The sequence below is a fragment of the Hyperolius riggenbachi genome, chromosome 6 (assembly GCF_040937935.1).
Source record: "Hyperolius riggenbachi isolate aHypRig1 chromosome 6, aHypRig1.pri, whole genome shotgun sequence".
NCBI lineage: Eukaryota > Metazoa > Chordata > Amphibia > Anura > Hyperoliidae > Hyperolius > Hyperolius riggenbachi.
Window position 1 is genome coordinate 67,058,995 of NC_090651.1, and position 20,397 is coordinate 67,079,391.

At 45.5% G+C, this 20,397-nt stretch overlaps 2 protein-coding genes across 8 annotated transcripts in view; one reads left to right on the plus strand and one right to left on the minus strand.

The window, feature by feature from the left end:
- The window catches only part of LOC137520899 (mediator of RNA polymerase II transcription subunit 8-B-like), a 230,312-nt gene that overhangs the window by 119,947 nt on the left and 89,968 nt on the right, over positions 1 to 20,397 (minus strand). The window lies entirely within an intron of this gene.
- Positions 1 to 20,397, plus strand: part of SZT2 (SZT2 subunit of KICSTOR complex) — a 414,375-nt gene that overhangs the window by 45,629 nt on the left and 348,349 nt on the right. For all 7 annotated transcript variants that reach the window (XM_068239443.1, XM_068239448.1, XM_068239449.1 and 4 more), the window contains exon 2: positions 14,399 to 14,474. The gene's annotated coding sequence lies outside the window, so the exon portion shown is untranslated. The remainder of the gene's footprint in view (positions 1 to 14,398; positions 14,475 to 20,397) is intronic.

A 20,397-nucleotide genomic window follows, 5' to 3' on the forward strand; every position in this document is an offset into this window, starting at 1 on the left:
CTACTGGCAGACAAGAAAAAAACTAGACAGCACCAAGTGCCATTATCTATAACCATACCCACTAACATAGTGATGGGCTTAAAGAGATCTGTATTGTTAAAATCGCACAAAAGTAAACATACCAGTGCGTTAGGGGACATCTCCTATTACCCTCTGACACAATTTTGCCTCTCCTCGCCGCATTAAAAGTGGTTAAAAACAGTTTTAAAAAGTTTGTTTATAAACAAACAAAATGGCCACCAAAACAGGAAGTAGGTTGATGTACAGTATGTCCACACATAGAAAATACATCCATACACGAGCAAGCTGTATACACCCTTCCTTTTGAATCTCAAGAGATCATTTGTGTGTTTCTTTCCCCCTGTTCTCATGCACTGAAGTTTCAGGCTGCTTGTTTCTTCCTGCAAACAGCTTTGCCCTTGTCTGTAATTCTTCAGTATGTGAAAGCCCAGCCAGCTCAGAGGAGGATTTATCCAGCTTGTAAAAGATAAGAGAGAAGAGAGAAGCTGCTCTAATCCTAAATAACACACAGGCAGTGTGCATAGAGGGGCCTGGAAGGGGGAGTTCATAGCAGAACCACAACACTGAAGAACTTGGCAGCCTTCCAGACACAGGCTGACAAGTCTGACAGGGGAAAGATACATTGATTTATTACAGAGACTGTGATAGTATAAAGTGCTGCAATAAGCCAGAACACATTAGAATAGCTTTTTGAACTTGTAGGATGATAAAAAACAGGATGCAATTTTTGTTATGGAGTCTCTTTAAAGGTTGTCTTTTTATAGCTATACGTATGCACAGAGGGAGATACTGGTTGCTTGGCAGTTGGAAACCGCTAAATTACAAATACACAAAAAGCTGCGCTCAGTAACCGTACATCTAGCTTTACTGTAAGCAAGTATGAGAATGATTTTCCATAAACTTGCTAGTATATAAATGGCCGTCTATTAACATAAAAACACATAGAAAGTCCTTAAGCTTCCTGTTATGTGGAGCGCTCCTGTATAATGTGTGTAGACATTAGCAGTAGAATCTTCATATAAGAGCAGTAAGCGCTTCAATAGATGTTAATGCAGGAAGCCTTTAGCATAGCAAACAGCAAGACATTAGGAGAATCCCCCCTTCAGTTGTGAACTCACCAGATATGATGACCGTCAGGGCCAAGTCTCGCATCTGGGGTATAGGCCACCCCACAGCCTCTCCGGCAAGTCTCCTTCCACTCAGATGGATCTCCCAAGCGTATGGTACAACTGGTGAGGCAGGAAGCTGTGAATCTGTGTGCATGAGTTTCTGCATGGGTTTTCTGTGGGAGATCCATCTGAGTGGAAGGAGACTTGCCGGAGAGGCTGTGGGGTGGCCTATACCCCAGATGCGAGACTTGGCCCTGACGGTCATCATATCTGGTGAGTTCACACCTGATGGGGGATTCTCCTAATGTCTTGCTGTTTGCTATGCTAAAGGCTTCCTGCATTAACATCTATTGAAGCGCTTACTGCTCTTATATGAAGATTCAGTTGGAAACAGATATTATTTCCCACAATGCAACAAGGTTCACAGACAGGAAACTGTCAGGGGGTTTCACCACAATATCAGCCATGCAGAGCCCCCTGATGATCCATTTGAGAAAAGGAAAAGATTTCTCATGGGAAAGGGGGTATCAGCTACTGATTGGGATGAAATTCACTTCTTGGTTACAGTTCCTCTTTAACCATGTAGTGAACATGCACTTTGTCTAGCCTCCTGAACAAGTTGCCTCAGTTTATAACACATTTACACTGATGAAAAAACATTCTGCGAAATCTGGCGGTCTATCTCTAGCAATATTAATACAAAGTCGCACAAAGCCAGGCATAGAAGGCAGCTTGGATACAGCAGATTAATAACAAATCATTATAAGTCCCTGGGTGCTTCTTAGCTGTAAAGAACCAACAAATGGATCTCTTGGGGGAATCCTGGGTAAAAAAGTAGCAGCACTGCTCTTGTCTGAGATAATATCCTCTCCGGAGACTGGAGCGGCCATTCATCTCAGGCCCCCTAGAGGCGGAGATTCATGAAGTGCTAACTAGCGGAATATGTGCCATTTATCTCTAAGTAAACACACCAACTATTGCTGTCTGCCTGTAACAGCAACACTTGTATGTAATGTTGGTTAAGGCTACAAAATACTGTATAAATAACATTTTACTTTTGTGATTTGCCGAGCACCCTACCCCTAAAATGTTCAGAGATCAGTTCCCTGCATATATGGCAAGCCGATTAAAGCCTAATACTAGTAAACAAATGAAAGTATTTTAGTTTTGGATAAGATGTTAAGAGGTTAGAATCTCCTTTTATATCAATATTTTTAAAGGGTACCTGAGATGAAACTATACATACCTGGGGCCCAGTCCCCTTCAGGCTGACGGTACTTCACTGTCTTCCCAGGCCACCTTGAATGCTAGACAGTCTGGTAATCCCGCCAGTCAGCGCAGGTGCAGTCCTACCGCTCACACTCCCACAGCCAGGAGCATTCTGCGCAGAACTCTCCCAATGGTGGGGGTGCACATGTGCAGTGCACGCTGACCAGTGGAACCACTGGGCTGAATTGCAGAGGATTCAGGCAGAGCAGGAGGACAGCGAAGGACCAACCAGCCTGGAGAGGGCTGGAGGAAGCCCCAGGTATGTATATTTTTTTTTATTTTAATCATCTCAGGTTTACTTTAAGGCCTAGTTCAAACTATATAATTTTAACAACCCAGACACTGACACTGTGGTGAATAGACAATTGAATAAATTGGGTGCTTACAAAACAGGGCTGCAGAGCGGAAACCAGAGTATAGGCCTTGAGTGCGGTGGGTACGACCACCCGGTGAAGTCTAGATTCAACAAGGATCTGTCGCTAAGGGTTTAGTTGGGTTAAGAATTTTAAAAACAATGCAATATAAAACATCTAGATATATCTTTTTTTTTTTTCCCAAAACTGCCATCCAACACATTTTACAGGTACCAACGCACTTCATCAGGTCAATAAACAGTGTCTTAAGGCAAGTAAAGCACATCTCAGAGGGCCTGTAGCTCTCCAGAAAAGGGTATAGTTGGGTAAAGAATTGTAAAAACAACAAATTCCTGAACTAAAAACAAACCCCTGGTCATAATAACTAATCAAAGGGGAGGAGGCGCCCCCAAAAAGTATAAAATGATTAAAAGCAGTTTAAAAGGTAAGAGTAACTTACCTCAAGGATGAAAGCAAAGTAACATGAAATACTGTATATACACTAGCCACTAGACCTATTTATTAATAGGCGCTAGGTTTGTTCATGGTGTTTTAAGGCTCTGGGCCTACTAGAGCTGTTGGAAAGAAAAGCCGGATAAAGGAAAGGCAAGACGAGATGGAGAAAAGGCGGGGGGGGGGGGGGGGAGAAGACAAATAACCCCAGATTACTCTAATTCAGTGCAAAGCGGCTATTCTGTTAGAGCCAATGAAGCTATACGGTTGCACCAGAAAAGTGTATGCTAAATAGGGGCAACCAAATCTTAAGGGCTGGTTCTGACGGACATCTGAAACGGCCGGCGTCTCATTCCAGATTCTTGCAGAAAAGCATTTGTCGTCTTTAGGCTGCGCTTCCGGCGTGCAGTGCTATTCATGCCTGAAAGGGAATACAGAAGCGTGGTGGTAAAGTTTCTAGGATCAGCTAAGCCCCAGACAGAAGATGTCAAAAATCGGGACTGAAGCTCGGTGCATAAGCGTTAGTACCGACGGCTAGAGATGGCTCGAATCTCAGATTTTGGGTTCCGCAACAATTTTTTAACTTCTGCAAAAATCTGCGAACCGCAAAAGACTTCAATGAGCAGGCAAACTTTAAAAACTACAAACACTGTTTCTGGCCACAAAAGTGATGGAAAAGATGTTTCAAGGGGTCTAACACCTGGAGGGGGGCATGGCGGAGTGGGATATACGCCAAAAGTCCCTGGGAAAATTCAGGATTTGACGCAGAGCATGGTTATAATCCCTAAAAGGCAGAAATCACATTGCATTGCTAAATTGGAGGCATAAAGTGCTTTAAAACATCTTGCATGTGTATACATGGATCAGGGAGTGTAAGTAGTGTACTGCTTCACACTGACAGACCAAACTCACTGTTTAACACACCGCCGCAAACAACCACAAGGGCTGTTTATATTTGTATGCTGCTTTTATTAATGTGTGCATACCATCGGTGTTTGTGTTTTACGATCAGGTGCCTTCACAACGCAGTTGTCTCTAGTTGGGTGTTGGGCTTCCCATGACTCAATTTCTTTTGGCAGAGGTTGCAGATGGCATTGCTGGTATCAGCGGCACACAAACAAAAAAAATGCCACACTGGTGATCTTTGGAATGTCAGCATTTGGGTGGTGGCAACAGCAGGTGTTGGAGGGTATGTTGGCTGGATGACCTTAAGTGTATCACTAAATGCATCATGTGTGAGTAACTCCTCTGACACATCAAGTGGAGCAGCTGGGTTGCTAGTGGTAGTAGTGTTAAGTTTTTGTGTGAAACCAGAAGCTGAGCAGGAGGAGGATGATGCGTCAAGGAGGTTCTGTGCGGAAACTGTAGAATATGTGGTGCGCTGTTTAAGCCAGTCAACCACGTCCTCAGAACCTTGGGGGTTGAGGGTATGTGCCTTCTGAACACTGTACTTTGGTCGAGGGTCGCACGAAATCACGCCAGCACGACCTCGAAAATAGCTGTGGGGTGGCCTGCCTCTGCCTGTTATTTTTCCCCCATTGGGGGTATGCAGTTCTACTAACAATATTCAATAGTGGAAGACTGTTAGTACACTGGTGTGTGTAATCACAAAGAGGCACGCAATCAGTGTCAAATACATAGAAGGTGTGTGTTTGTGTGTGTGTGTTTATCACTGGGCTGTGTACTTTAACACACACACAGAGATATCCACTGGTCTAATACAGTGTGCTGTCGCACAAATACAGTGGAAAGATATGCACTGCTCTAATACAGTGTGCAGTCACACAGACGCAGTGAAAAGATATACACTGCTCTAATACAGTGTGCAGTCACACAGACGCAGTGAAAAGATATGCACTGCTCTAATACAGTGTGCAGTCACACAGATGCAGTGGAAAGATAAGCACTGCTCTAATACAGTGTGCAGTCACACAGATGCAGTGGAAAGATATGCACTGTGCCACTTGTCTATTACAGTGTTCTGTCAGACAGTGGGACTACAAATACCAAGCAGGCAGCAACAGTATCTATGCAGTTTCACCCACAAAGAGAGCTATGCTTTAGTAAGTTAAATCACACAAATAGAGTGGGAAGAAATGCACTGATCTAATACAGTGTGTCAGCAAGCAAGGGCACAGCTGTGACAGGGCTGTATCTATGCAGTGTCAGTGACACACACACACACACACACACACACACACACACACACACACACCATTAGCCCTCAAAAGAGCTGTTTTGGGGTGCTTTCAGCAACAAATTTCAACGAGGAGCAAGCTAACGAGCCTAACTAACGCATTCCCTATCTCTCCAGCAACCTCTCCTTTCTCTCACTATAGCAGCAGCAGACAGAGTGAGAACATGGCCGACGCTGCTGCCTTTTATAAGGGGGCGCTGTGATGTAGAGGGTCAAAGTTTAGCCCAATGACAAGTATAGGAGGCGGAGCGAACACGCAGAAAAGTTCGCTATTCGCCACAGACAGCGGAAATCCATGCGAACTACCTGCCGGGCGAACCGTTCGGGCCATCTCATCTGAATGTACAGCATTTAAAGTAACCCTGTAACGAAGAAAACCTCCCCTGGGGGGGTACTCAACTTGGGTGGGGGAAGCCTCCGGATCCTACTGAGGCTTCCCCAGTCCTTCTCGGTCCACGGCGGCGGAGATAAAGCTCCCCGAACAGCGGAAATAGCTGATTGCTGTCGGGCCGCTCTACTGCGCAGGCGCAAGTCTTCTGTGCCTGCGCAATAGAGCGAACCCGACGGAGATCGGCTATTTTCGCCTATTTCCGTGCTGAGAGCCGCAACAGCGCCCCCGCTGGAGCCAGGAAAGGTAAATAAATCTGTGCTTAGCAGGCTTGTGGAGGGAGGATTCCGGGACACATTGGGGGAGCCAGCGCTGGACTGCCTGCAGCTACAGGGGTGGGGGAAGTCTCATTGGGACCCTGAAGCTTCCCCCTCACGAGGTGAGTACCCACCAATGGAACTTTTTTTTTGTTACAGGTTCTCTTTAGTGGGTACCTGAAGGGGGAGGGAGAAAAAAATACATACCTGGGTCTTCCTCCAGCCCCCTCCAGGCTGATCGCTCCCACGTCGCCCTCTTCCGCCACCTGCATCATCCGCAATTGTCCCTCCTCAGCCACCTGCATCATCCAAGTGCTCGAGGCTGGAGGACCAATTGTGGACGATGCAGGTGGTGGAGGAGGGCTACGTGGGAGCGATCAGCCTGGAGGGGCCTGGAGTAAGCCCCAGGTATGTATTTTTTTGTGGGGTTTTTTGTCCCTCACTGTATCGGGTTTACTCTAAGAGACAGACACCGCGGCCGTCGTTTACCATTGTAGACCCGTCTGTCTGACCCAGCCCTAACATACTGTCTTGGAGTGGGTTAGATTGTTTTATGAACTTTCAGTGCCATACTGTGTTTCTATCTATAAATATTTCCATTGCTTGTTGCCCAGAGAGTAGCTGGGGATATCTCTTCCAGAGTGATAGAGGCATCATACAAAACAATTTGTATACTGTGGGAGTAAGTAATGACTTGGACACAAAGGGCAAAATTTACTCCTGATCTAAACAAGATGAGCAGATTAATCTAGAGTTACAGACTACCCAGCCAGCTCATAGTGAACCAGAACTCCTAGGAGTGTGTAAGGGGCTACAAAGGACCAAAAAGCCCTCTTACTAAAATGTTAAAGTGACTCCGAGGAGTAAAAAAAACAAAATCGGAACTTACCTGGGGCTTTCACCAGCCCACTGTAGGTTGGGAAGCCTCTCAGTGTCCTCCTGGCTCCTCTCCCGGTCCCTCCGCAGAAAACACGACCAGCAACACCGGGGCCGAGTGTCGGGCTGACAGTTACTTAGCGGTGACGCTCGTCATCACGCCGGCCGCTACACTTCATCACGGCGTACGGCGTGACAGTACTGCGCATGAGCCGTTTTCTAACTCTAAACCCCGCATGTGCAGTACTGTCAAGCCGCCCGCCATGATGATGCATAGTGGCCGGCGTGATGACGATTAGCCATTCACCGTTCAGGAAGTGTCAGCCGACACTCGGCCCCGGTGTCGCCGGTCTTGTTTTCCGCGGGGGGGGGGCCAGGAGAGGAGCGAGGAGGATGCCGAGGGTCCTTCCGACTTACGGTGGACTGGAGAAGGCCCAAGGTAAGTTCCGATTTTGGTTTCTTTTACTCCTCAGAGTCCTTTTTAAGCAAATCAAATTCTTAAAACAGAAGGAATTTGTGATAATTCAGATTGGAGTGAGCATATGATGCCTCCCACGATACATCACTGCTGAATATGCAAATTGTCCAACGGGTCAGGGATAATTTGCATATTCAGCAGTGAGACCGATTATTCTAAATAGAGTAGTGAATTCTGCTGCAGACCGATTAGAATTGACTGATTAAATGATATTTTTCTTATCCATTTAATAATGAGCTGTGCTTGTAGATATTTAACCGTCCTGCACATTTTGTGTACATGTTCGGCCAACCAACGGATAAGTACCCTCTAGATCAGGGGTAGGGAACTTATGGCTCGGGAGCCAGATGTGGCTCTTTTGATGGCTATATCTGGCTCACATACAAATCAGTAGGGGTTGATTCACTAAGCTACACTGCTCAAGCAGCACAGCTTAGTGTGTAACATTTTCAGGCCTCTTGCACACTGCAAGTAATTCCGATTCAGATTCCGCTTTTTAATCAGTTTTTACATCCGATTCAGATTCCGATTTGCAGTGTGCAGGGAGTAAACTGCAAATCGGAATCTGAATCGGATGTAAAAACTGATTAAAAAGCGGAATCTGAATCGGAATCACTTGCAGTGTGCAAGAGGCCTTAAAGTAAGCACACTACTGCTGTAGCATGCACCACTAACTTACTCATGCTACCCCAAAATGAATGGCTGCTCCAATTGTTCCACTCTGGACCCTGTCAGGTCCAGTGACTTTGTAGGACGAGATCCCCGCACTTTCATTGGCCCAATTGGCTGCCTGTCACTTGACAGGCAGCCTATCGGGCCAAAGTGCGGGGGTCTCGTCCTACAAAGTGAATCAACCCCCTAGTCAGCTAGCCAATTGTACAAGCTGTTAGTCGGTATTTCTCCTGTCTGGCTCTCGGGGAAACTGCTGATGTTGCTGAAACCCAAGAGAAGCTGAAGACGTGTCTGACACTTCCACTGCTCGGTGGATCAACTGTGTACACATGTCCATGTGCACTGTCCCAGTTTGAAACATATTGTACGGCTCTCACAGAATTACATTTTCAAATTTGTGGCATTCATGGCTCTCTCTGCCAAAAAGGTTCCTGACTCCTGCTCTAGATTATAAGCTTGCAAAGGCAGGGACCTGCCCCTTTTGTTTCCTGTTTCTGTGCAATTTAGCAAAAGAACATACAATATACCAGTATTGGCATTGTTATTCAAACTACACATCAATTGCATGTATCAGTACTTGTATCACTAGTTGTCCTGATTGTACAGTATGTTGAACTGCTCATGTATCTATACTCCCCATTGTTGTATGTTATGCATGCTGTACAGCACTATGGAATATGTTGGAGCTCTATAAATAAAAATAATAAGTAAAAAAATCTGCAGAGACTTATTGCAAACAAATGATCAGTCAGAAGAAGCATTGCGCATGTGTGCAGTGTTTCTGTTTTTCAAACTGAATGGGAAGTTGAACTTGGTAATCATCTACAGTACAAGAATGATTGTCTCAGGATTGGCTTATGTGTACATAGACAGAATTCTGTCAGATTCAATTACAGTGACTCCTTAAAGAAAACCCGAGGTGGGGTTCTCACAATGAAATCCACATACAGAGGCTGGGTTTGCCTATAGAGCCCAGCCTCTGTTGCTAATCAGATCCCCCCTAAATCCCCCCTGCGCTCAGCCAGACCCCATAAATCACAGCCCCGCTGTGCGGGCTGTGTTTACCTTTGTAACATCAGTCTCTGCTCTCCCCCGCCTTCTGCATCGATCCGGTCACCGCCCACGTCCCTTCCCTCCAATCAGCGGGGAGGGAAGGGACGCGGGTGGGACCGGAGCGATGCAGGAAGTGGGGGAGATTGGAGACTGACGTTCCAAAGGGAAACACAGCCGCTGCTGACACGCTGTGTGTCGGCAGCGCGGCTTTCATTTATGGGGTCTCGCTGAGCGCAGGGGGGATTTAGGGGGGATCTGATTAGCAACAGAGGCTGGGCTCTATAGGCAGACCCAGCCTCTGTATTGGGATTTCGTTGTGAGAACACCGCCTCGGGTTCTCTTTAAAAATGTCTCCCCTTAAAGAGGAACTCCAGTGAAAATAATGTAATAAAAAAGTGCTTCATTTTTACAATAATTATGTATAAATGATTTAGTCAGTGTTCGCCCATTGTAAAATCTTTTAAATCCCTGATTTACATTCTGACATTTATCACATGGTGACATTTTTACTGCTCGCAGGTGATGTAGCTGCTGCTTGCTTTTTTGGCAGTTGGAAACAGCTGTAAACAGCTATTTCCCACACTGCAACAAGGTTCACAGACAGGAAACTGCCAGGATCATGGTCCTCAGAGTTTCTCGTGGGAGGGGTTTCACCACAGTATCAGCCATACAGAGCCCCCCGATAACCCGTTTGTGAAATTGAATAGATTTCTCATGTAAAAGGGGGTATCAGCTACTGATTGGGATGAAGTTCAATTCTTGGTCACGGTTTCTCTTTAACTGCCTGCCGACCACGTCACGCCGACAGGCGTGGTTGCGGCGGCAGCCCCAGGACCGCCCACCGCCAATCGGCATAAAGTCCTGGAGCTTCGTTTTGCAGGAGATCACACGCACGCTGCGCGCGCATCTCCTGCTTGGTAGGTCGGAGCGGAGCGATCACCGCTCGGAGACTGTTAGACAGCGAAACCACCGTCTAATTACCTCGTACAGCGCTGCGATCTAAGGCAGCGTTGTACTGGGGACAGCCGTGTGACACGGCTGTCCCCTCTGTTGCTGCGGAAGTGATCCACTGCAGCCGATCACGCTGATTGGCTGGCAGGGGGAGGGAGGGAGCGGGGGGAAAATACAAAATGCATGGGCGGGACTTGCAGCATGTGTCCTGCAAAATTTTTCGCTCACACTTGAGCCAACCATGAACCCTCTCTTTAAAATGCAGCCAATCATGGTAAGCCACTTGCATCCGTAAAACAAGTGGCTCAGATACCTCCGCGGGCAGGAATGAGAACTCTCCTCCTCACTCTCCTTAGTTTTGCAGAAAGATGTCCCGCTCTCATATGCACTACAAGTAAAAACCTGTACTGCGCTCCATATGCTACCAGGAGCATCATCGCTAACAAGAGATACCTGGGAGTGCGTACAATCCGGTAGGAGGACTGTGACAATACTTTTATTGGTGATTGCAAAGTGGAAGTGGTAACGCTGCATTCCCTTTTGTTTACATTCACATTATACCTAATTTTCCACCCTGTGTGCTTATTTGTACAGTACTGTGTATCCAGCACCGGTGCTATTCTTCTTCTACAAATGTCTTAATTCTGCAAATGTCATCAGGCATTGGGCTTGATTCACAAAGCGGTGCTAACAGTTAGCACGCTGGTGAAAAGCCCTTTATCACGCCTAAACTCAGTTTAGGCATGATAAGTTTAGGCGTGATAACTATAACACCAACTGGGTTAGCACCCCAGTGCACAGCTGATCAAAAGTTTTGCGCTAGCAAAGTCTGGTGCACTTCGCATAGAGTTTAATGGCGCTGCTTTGCGTGTGGGACTTTACCCTAAACTTATCTAAACTTATCACGCCTAAACTCGCTTTTCACCAGCGTGGTGCAATGGTTATCACGCCTAAAATCTCTAACTGGGTTAGCACCGCTTTGTGAATCGAGCCCATCAACTCACTTGCAACCAGCATGAAGAGAGCAGCCGACAATGAGTATCACACGGACATTTGACACATGCTCCGCCCACCGTTTACTATATCCAGAGTCAGCGTCACTTAGGGGCCAAAAAACGTGTTTACTATAACAGAAGTTTTATTATATCCGGGTTTACTATACCAGGCTCCCACAGACTTGCTCCCATAGACTTATAATGGCAATTGGCCAGGATCTGGAGAGGTAGTTTACTATACCCGAATGTGTTTACTATACCTGACCTGAGTTTATTATAACGAGATTATACTGCAGTCCAGTGATGACACAGACAGAAGTAAAAACCTCTACATGTTTGTAATGCCATTCTAAACTATTTACAAGGTAAGTTTGAAAAAAAAATACAAATCATGAAATTGGGCTTTCAATTGAAAACGCCAGCACAACTAATGAAAGGAAACCAGAGACCACCAACTATGAAGAATCGATACTTACCTGGGGCTTCCTCCTGCCTCATAAACACACGTGAGTCCTTCGCCGTCCACCTGCAGTTTGCCGTTCAGCCGCAATCAGCCCCGATATCTTTCTCAGTGACGTCAGTCCTGGTCTACTGTGCATGTGCAGAAGACCCAGACTGGACACGACTGAGCCAGTTACCGGGACTGTTCGTGGCTGAACGGGAGGAAGGCGAGGGACTCGCATGTGTTTATGGGCCAGGAGAAAGCCCCAGGTAAGTATCAATTCTTCATAGTTGGTGGTCTATGGTACACTTTAAAGAAAAGCTGTATTGACAAAAAGTTCCCCTGGGGGGTACTTACCTCGGTAGGGGGAAGCCTCCGGATCCTAATGAGGCTTCCCCCGTCCTCCTGTGTCCCACGGTGGTCTCACTCTGACCCTCCAAATGGTGGGGATGTAAATATTTACCTTCCCGGCTCCAGCGCAGGTGCAGTATCGGCTCTCCACTTGGACATAGGTGGAAATAGCCGATCGCTGTCGGGCCACTCTACTGCGCAGGGGCAAGTCTCCTGTGCCTGCGTAGTAGAGTGGACCCGACGGAGATCGTCTATTTCCGCCTATCTCTGTGCTGAGAGCCGCAACAGCGCCCCCGCTGAACCCAGGGAAGGTAAATACATTTAGCTTGTCAGGCTTGTCGAGCCTGGATTGACAGAGACTTCGGGGGAGCCAGCGCTGGACTGCCTGCAGCTACGGTGGAGGTGTTACGCCGCATTGGGACCCTGAGGCTTCCCCCTACCGAGGTGAGTACCCCCCAGGGGAACGTTTGTTTTTTGTTACAGGTTCTCTTTAAAGAACTGATGCTGCAAGTTCTGGACAGAGAGGGGAAGAGTTAGGGGCCCTTATTCAATCAACTTTTTTTTCCTGAGTTTTCTCCTAGGAGATAATTTTAAGCTTCTCTTTTAGGGTCCTTTTACACTTGATGCATTGGTATGCATTAGTGTGCGTTAGGTACGCGTTGGTATGCGTTTTGTCCATGGAAGTGCATTGCGAAAAAGCTTTCAGTTAAACCACATGCAGTGGGAACTGAGCCATAGGAAAACATAGGCATTACTGTGAAAATCAGTTTTCTCTCAGTTATACCTGAGAGCAACTAAATAAGTGTAAAAGGGCCCTAAAATAACTTTTTCAGCATTTTGCAATTGAAAGGTACCAAAAAGTACTATCAAATTTATGTATAGTATTTTCTCGCCTGCTGGTGGTTTTAAAAGACATTTTATTGACAACGTGTGAAACTATCACCTGGGGTCCAACTCAGGACAAAAAGTTAATTGCATAAGGGCCAGGAGGTCTGGTGCTGCTATTGGAGGCATTCCCCCACCCGTCCCTCCTTAGTTCCTGCTCTGATGACAACCTGTCAATAGAATGGAAAGTGAGCGGAAATGTGTGCAGTGAGAGCCCAGCCACCTAACCAAACACCACTGAGGATGTGACCCTTCCTCTAAAACTGAAAGAAAAATATTACCTGCGTTTTGTGCTGTGTAACTTGCATGAAAAATTCACATTTATTTCATTGCAATATGTTTATTACGACCAGTGGCAATAACTCTTATAAATACCTTGGTTTTATTAGAAATATTACCCTCACCCCTGTCCTAAAATCAGATAGACACTACCTCGAAAAAAAGACAGGAAATGAAACTAAAATACTTGCAGTACCAAAGAAAATCAGGTCACCGATTGCTGAAAATATGACATATGTAGTTCTTCGTTTAGAAGAGCGGGTTGAGCTGCTCTATTATCTAAGAAGCTCTGATCAGAAAATCGCCAGGAATTGGAAGAGGCTCGGTGTGAACATAGGTGAGATCTGAACTAGAATGCACTTTTTCTCAGTGAATGAAAAGCTTACCAGTATTCTTGGTTGTAGCGGGAAGTTTGCCTGGCAGTGATCTCCTCCTCTATATATGCTTCAAATAGTGCAGTCAAGGCCGGATTTATACTTTTTTCCGCCCTAGCCCAAGTATGTTGGGGCTCCCCTTCCATGTGCAGCAGCACCCCTCCCATTCCATGTGCAGCCCCCTCTTTCATGTGTAACATCCATGTACTGCAGCCCCTCTCTCTCATGTACTATTGGGTATCAGATTCTGTTTTCATGTGTTGCTCCCCATTTGCAGCCTTCTCTTGCATTTTTAGCAACCCCTCTTTTATGTCCAAGTGCCCCTTGGGCTGAGTATTTCCAGAAATCCGGCCCTGAGTGCAGTAATCATTAACAAGGTGTTCTGTTAGGGCACCTCTGTGTGACTGCCAATTTGGGTGCTGCATAGACTACAATGTTAATTGTAGCTACAGCTGGGCCTAGTGTATAATCTGGGTGTCAGAGGTGCAGGAAATAGCGGAATGCCGGAAGATAATAGCTAGTGGCGGAGGGGCAGTGCAGATAGTGGCAGAGCGTTCCACCGCCACACAAATATGTGTCCCCCCAGTTTCACCGCTGCTGACTCCTCTACTCGGTCTCGAAACCGGTAGACAGACAGGATTCTAGCAATAGACCAATTTTCCCTAGCAACAGGGAGGACTTTCATTGTCCACCATGAACCAATGACAATCCTCCCTGTTGCTGAGGATTCCCATTGATCTTTTGCAATCCAATGGGGAGCCCAATGCTTCTGCCAGGCACTGATATGTTTACCGGCTTCGGAACTAAGCAAAGGAGTCAGCAGTATTGGGAACTGGGACATGTGAGTATTTGCACGGTGGTGGACGGAGCGGATGCATGTAACTTCTCATAGGCTTTCATTGCGTTTGTGCAACCGACATGGTCCATTCTGGAAAAATGTGGCAGGTCGGGACTCTGCATTGCAGCAAACTGATCCTTTTTTTTTCTTTTTACAGGTGAAACCGTGTCCTATTTTTAACAATAGGATCCGCTTCCTGCATTGAGTGGAAGAACAGAAAACAAAGAAAACGGGTATGTTTTTTACACAAGTGGGAACAAAGCCTCAGTTATATAGCGCACGTCGGCTCTAGGGGGTGGGGGGGAGGGGTTGTTAGTGTCAGAAGTACGTAGTTGGTAGGTTAGTGTGTGGGTAGAGGGGAAGGTTAGAGTGAGAGGTAGGTTAAGTTAAGCGATTGTACAATATCTGTAAACCTGCTACCCAAATTTACGGATGGCCTTTTCCAGCATATGCATTCCTGTTAGTATCCACTGGATTTACAGCCTTGGAGCCTATAAGCATAGACGTTCTGGCATCCTAAACTCCACCCTAAACCAAACCCACTAATTCTGACGCAAACATAAGTTTGTCTGCTAAACCATACTGCACGTGTGCTGGCAGCTCCCGTTCCTAAGCTATCCACCTCTTTCCTCGCCATCCTGGAACCATGTTGACATCACCAATCCAAGAACAAAGAAAGCTGTATAGGAATTCAGCCCTTCCAGCCCACCTATCCATCCCTCTATTCTCCGGGGCAGTGACGTCAGTGCGGTTTCAGGATGGTGAGCGTGGGTTTTTTCATTTGCTTACATTTGATACAGTAAATATCACCATTTTATATTCACAATCGTTATAATAATACCAAAAATATGTAAATATTACAATTTCTTTCCTCTGTTCTCTACTTTTCATTCAATGTTCACCAATTGGGAAAGAAACCTCCATGTATATAAAGAAGGCTAAAAGCCACACCCCTTGCCATTTTCCCACTTTTTTTTTCTAACGCTTTGATAGTAAACACTAGACAGTGGGAGTAATATTTCTTAAATTGTCCGATTTTAGAATGTATCCCCACTTTTGGTCCAGTCCAGCACAAGGCTGGCCCCACTTTTTTTTTATATAGGCCAAATTCCAGGCTAGATCTGCTGCAAAGCACGTTTCAGCCTTCTACCTTTTGCAGTCATGTTACAGTTCAGGATATGTAAACACAGAGCAGTAAATCGCTGTGTTTTGAAAAGTCACAAGGAGGAATGTAAATTTGTAAAATGCAAATCTGCTCTGACACATTTTCCTCACTCTGTACAATGTTATAGCATGTTCCGGAACTATACAATAACATGGATGTCGTTTCTATTTACGGTATCGGGAAACAAGAATGTCAACTCTTTTTCAGCATTTGCTTTGCAGTTAAGCCACCATAATGATTCCAGTCTCTATTGCCACTCTGTATAGCAAGTTGTGATATCATCATTTACATCCTGCTGCTTCTACTTTCTGCTTCCAGCATATTGGGAAATAAACAAACATACAATTATGAAGACCTCCCAGCAGCCATTAATGGGACTTTTTTTTTCTTTGCAGAGCTGGTTACTTTACTTATATTATACACTATGCCACTGATCTCTTCTAACATGGCTGATTGAGGAAATGGTCATGGGGTGGCAGCTGAGTTGGATAAGATGAAACTGGGCAAGATAGTAGCTTCGGCACCCCCTATGGTTCGTATGGAAGATGAGATGGACAGGGGTCAGAGGTTTTATTCCATTTTAAGGACCTTTTTCCACTGATGCACCTCACTCTTTGGCCAATTGCAAATGTGCTGCATGCTACATTTTTCCTTTGTTAGAGACTGGCCCATAGTTCTTTAAACCCTAATTGTAATCACGTTGCGATTGTGGCACCAAGCATGCTTGGTGTAAATAGTGAGAATCATCCGCGTATCGCAGTGAGTATGCGATGCTCATCATGATTTTCAATGGTAGAGAGAGGGCTATTTTATACTACAAGCGATTTGCTGCATTTTGCAATCCATTTCCAATCACATGAAAGATGCAAGGGACATCAGCATACTAGCGAATATCACATGAGTACTCTCATGCTAGTGTGATCTGATTTTGCCTGACTTTTTGTTGTGTTACAAACAGGCAGCCAGTAAAAATATCAAGATGCGTTTTTTTGTGTTTGCTATTGCACTTTTGCAGTATAATATTTGGTTAGTAGTGTTGTAAAATGACAAACAGGCTATGTGAGGATATATGTGGTGATGATGATATGTACGGTAATATGCAGAACACAGCAGCCATATTGTATCTCGTGGAAGCCATATTTTCACCTTTTCTGCCTGTGTCATATGTGAATGTCTGCTCAAAGCCAGCTGGCTTCATGGAATTCCTGTATGTAAATTTAAATTAACTCTGCATTCAGTTTCCAGCAGGAAAAGCTACCATTGTCTGCATTTGAATAGATCAATTACGTTGGATAGGCAAATGAACCTAGACATTCAATTAGGGACTGTCTACCTAGCCTCTAATTAGGAGATGGCTAATTAGTCAATAGCCAGTCAGGTCCTTACCTTAGATCTGCTAGGAAATACTGTCACCAATGTTTTTGTCACCTGTAACTTGGAGTAGGGAAGTCTTTTGATGTGTGTGTGCTAAAATACACTTTTACCTGTGGAAATTAGATCTATGGGGACATGGGAAATGTCTGGAAAGTTATTAAAACTAGTTCCCCCCCCTTCCCAATGAAATTGCAGCCTCCAGGCATATCTCCCAGCATAGAATGCAGGGCCAGATGCCTAAAAATAATCTTCTCCTGAGGGTAGCGCATAGCTAGAGATGATCCTGAGCGAATCAGAAATTTCGTGTCCCTCCACGGCCCAGTTGGACATTTGTGCTGGTAAAAGTTCAATTTCTGTTTATTCCCATTTTATTTTTTATGCAAACTGTCTTTTGTATCTTTGTAACTTTTATCCTTTGCAATTTTTACTCTGTTTTTGTAAATCTTTTGTATATATTATTTTCTGCATTCATCCACTTTTTTCTGAAATATTAAACCTTTATTTAAGAAGTTTGACTTCTGCTGTGCTAAGCCAACGCTCATAGCCTAGAAGAGACTGCAGTGTAATTTACGTTAAGAGTCCAGTGCCTGATTGGGGCGTGCTACCGTACGATTGTATTGTGTGTTTGGCGTTCCCGTGTCTGACCTAAGCGCAAAGCTGACCCAAACACGAAAACGTGGACTGCGTGCAGATCACTCGACAGCAGAGTGGGGATCGTTGAAGTGTCTAGCAGCAGCTAGTGGTGGCAGTGAGAAGTGCTTTGAGGGGCGACAGCCTTGTTGTAGCTTGAATAAGGCTGCTCCCCTCTCGATCTGGTCAAACACGCAGTCGGGAACCGTATCTGCAGGTGTGCCGTGGGGCTGGTTCCGGACAGGCTATACATCTGCAAACATCAGTTTGCAGATACAGGCTTTTATTTGGGGGTACAGTTTATTTGGGGGTGTCCTGTGAAGTATTACTGCGCCCTGGCTCAAGCTGACAATGTTTCAATCAGAAAACCTGTCACCAAAGAGCTCCTTTGGATGGGAAGGCAGCGTGCTGTTGTTATTTTACTGCTTACAATGATAGACATTGGAAGCTCTTGAGGGCCACATAAAATGGCAAGGAGAGCCACATTTGGCCTGTGGGCCTTGAGTCTCACACCTGTGCCCTAGAGTTCACGTGTGTCCCTCACTGCAGCTGCAGTCTTCTCCCAGGTCCCACTGGCAGCCTCTGAAGTATTGCTAACACCAGATGGGTCAGCGTCTTCTGTGCAGGTGCCACGTGTGAACGCGCCAACATCGGGAGCATACTGCGCTTGCAATAGTATTGCGCTCCTTGTGATGTGGCGCAAGCAGGTACCGAGCCATCAGGGGTGGGCGATACTTCAGAGGCTGCCAGCAGGACTCGGGAGAAGACTGGAGCTGTGGTGAGGGACACATGTGACTTCAAGGGGAAGAAGCCCCAGGTAAGTAAAGCTAGTATTTACCTTGCCCCAGGCGGAGTGTTGCTCACTTTCCCGCAATTAAAACCTAAATACCAACATACCAATAGTATACTTTGTCACTATCTCCAAGTCCGGCATGCATGGCAACCCCAGTTTCCAGGAACCTGGACATGGGAATCGGACACATTAGAAAATGCTCTCCTGCGTGAACATTTAGATAGACCCCTCTCTGAGTCTATGCTAGACTGACCCCACTATCCACTCTTAGATTAGATAAAGCCAGAGCAGATTGCGTGGCTGATGTTGGTCCTTTGTCGGATACAGAATGGGGGACTTCCTTAGTAATATGGAGGGTGTCTCTGTTTCCGCTGTTGACAAATTCCTACATCTCAAATTGATTTACAGAGTCTATTGCACCCCAATGCATTTGCATGCCATTTACCAGGATAGATCTAAGCTTTGCCCCAAGTGTAAAAGGGAGGTTGGATCCTTTTTCCATATGGTCTGGACTTGTGATATCATTTATAATTACTGGGTACAGATAGCTGTCTTACTGACTGATGTCCTGAGCAAGAGAATTGTGGTAGATCCAAAGAGCCTTCTTCTGGGACTATATACGGATGCCACAATCTCTACTCATCACATCACTCTGGTTAATATCCTCTGCATGTATGCTAGGAAAGAAATCTTCCACAATTGGTTTTCTGACAAACCCCCTCTAAAGCCTTATTGGTCAAGAAAGTCAGGAAAGCTATGACATGGTACAAAATGACGTATCTGAACAGGAATTGTCCCCAGAAATTTGAATTGCTATGTTTACCTTGGTCGGACTACCTTGCTTCTCATGATTATTCTCTGATGGTTTCATTACATGGATTTGTATTTGCCCCTCGGCACGTTGATAACCTATTGTACTATATTGATACCTTATTATTACCATGTATTCTACTGTAATTCTTACACTGTGTGTAGTGCCCTCACACTACTATATTTTAGATTTACGTAAAGTCTTCCTGCTGCCTTAAAGGCCCCCTTCTATTTCCTGCTATTCTGTGGCAAGGTCTTTGCAATGCACACCTGGGGGGGGGGAGGGGGGGAATAGGTTGGGAAGGTTGTTGATTGTTGTACTGTATTGTGATAAAACCAATAAAGTACACCTGTTAAAAAAAAAAAAGTTTTTATCCATCGCCTCGGATATCCTTTAAGCACATGAAACGTGACCTCTTATCGAGTCATTTATCTATTATAATAATAAAAAATGAGATTGAAATAAAGATGAAAAAAACCTGTGTTGCATCCTGGGATTTCCACAGCACCTGTTCCTTAGGAGAAGCAGAGGAAGTTTTTGGTCCAGCCCTTTCAGCAGGGACACATTCCTCTAGTAGAAAGTGACAATTCTTCTACTCCTTGACACAAATACCTTCTTCTTCTGCCCCCTCCCTGTGTCACTGCTAGTGGGCTGTGACTCCTTCACCTTCCAAGTGTGTAAAAGGTCCTGGTGCATTCCTAGTATCCTAGGGGATAGGCAGACAGCCAAAACTGGGTTAAGGTGTATACAAGACTGGGAGGAGGAGTGAGAGGTCAAAGGTATGCGCCTGTCTATCTGTGCAGGGTGGGTGACTGATGTATGTGGGATGCCTGTAGACTGTTCTCTGTAAAATGTGAATGTGTGTGGACTCACAGAGGAATGTCAGTGCGTGCCAGTGCTGGGCGGGGACTGCAAACTCCTCTTACAGTCTCATCTATTGTTCTGAGGACAGGACTGTAACACTACTCTATTATGTAGCTGTAAGCCTAAGATGGACATGAGGCTGACAGCACAGAGGTGACATGGCTCTGGAGCGCTGGGAATTCACAGTGCTGTCACTGGGCACACACTGCTCTGTGTACAGCCAGCAGCGTCTGACAGCCTCTGGCACCGACATCACCAGCGCACACCTCTGGCCTACATCCTACAAGCTCTGATCCTGTTATCTGCATTACTCCTGGCAAGAAAGGCTGGCAAGCAGACAGAAATTCATGGACGGTTCAGGATCAGAAGCAAAAGGAAAGCTGTGTATAGTGTTGGGAATATGGAGGTTAAAAAAGTTAACAGTATTGAGAATAACAGGGTTTTCGGTTTTGGACAAAAATATCTTCAATTGCACTTATCACCAAAATATTTGGATAATGTGATCATAACTCCCAACTT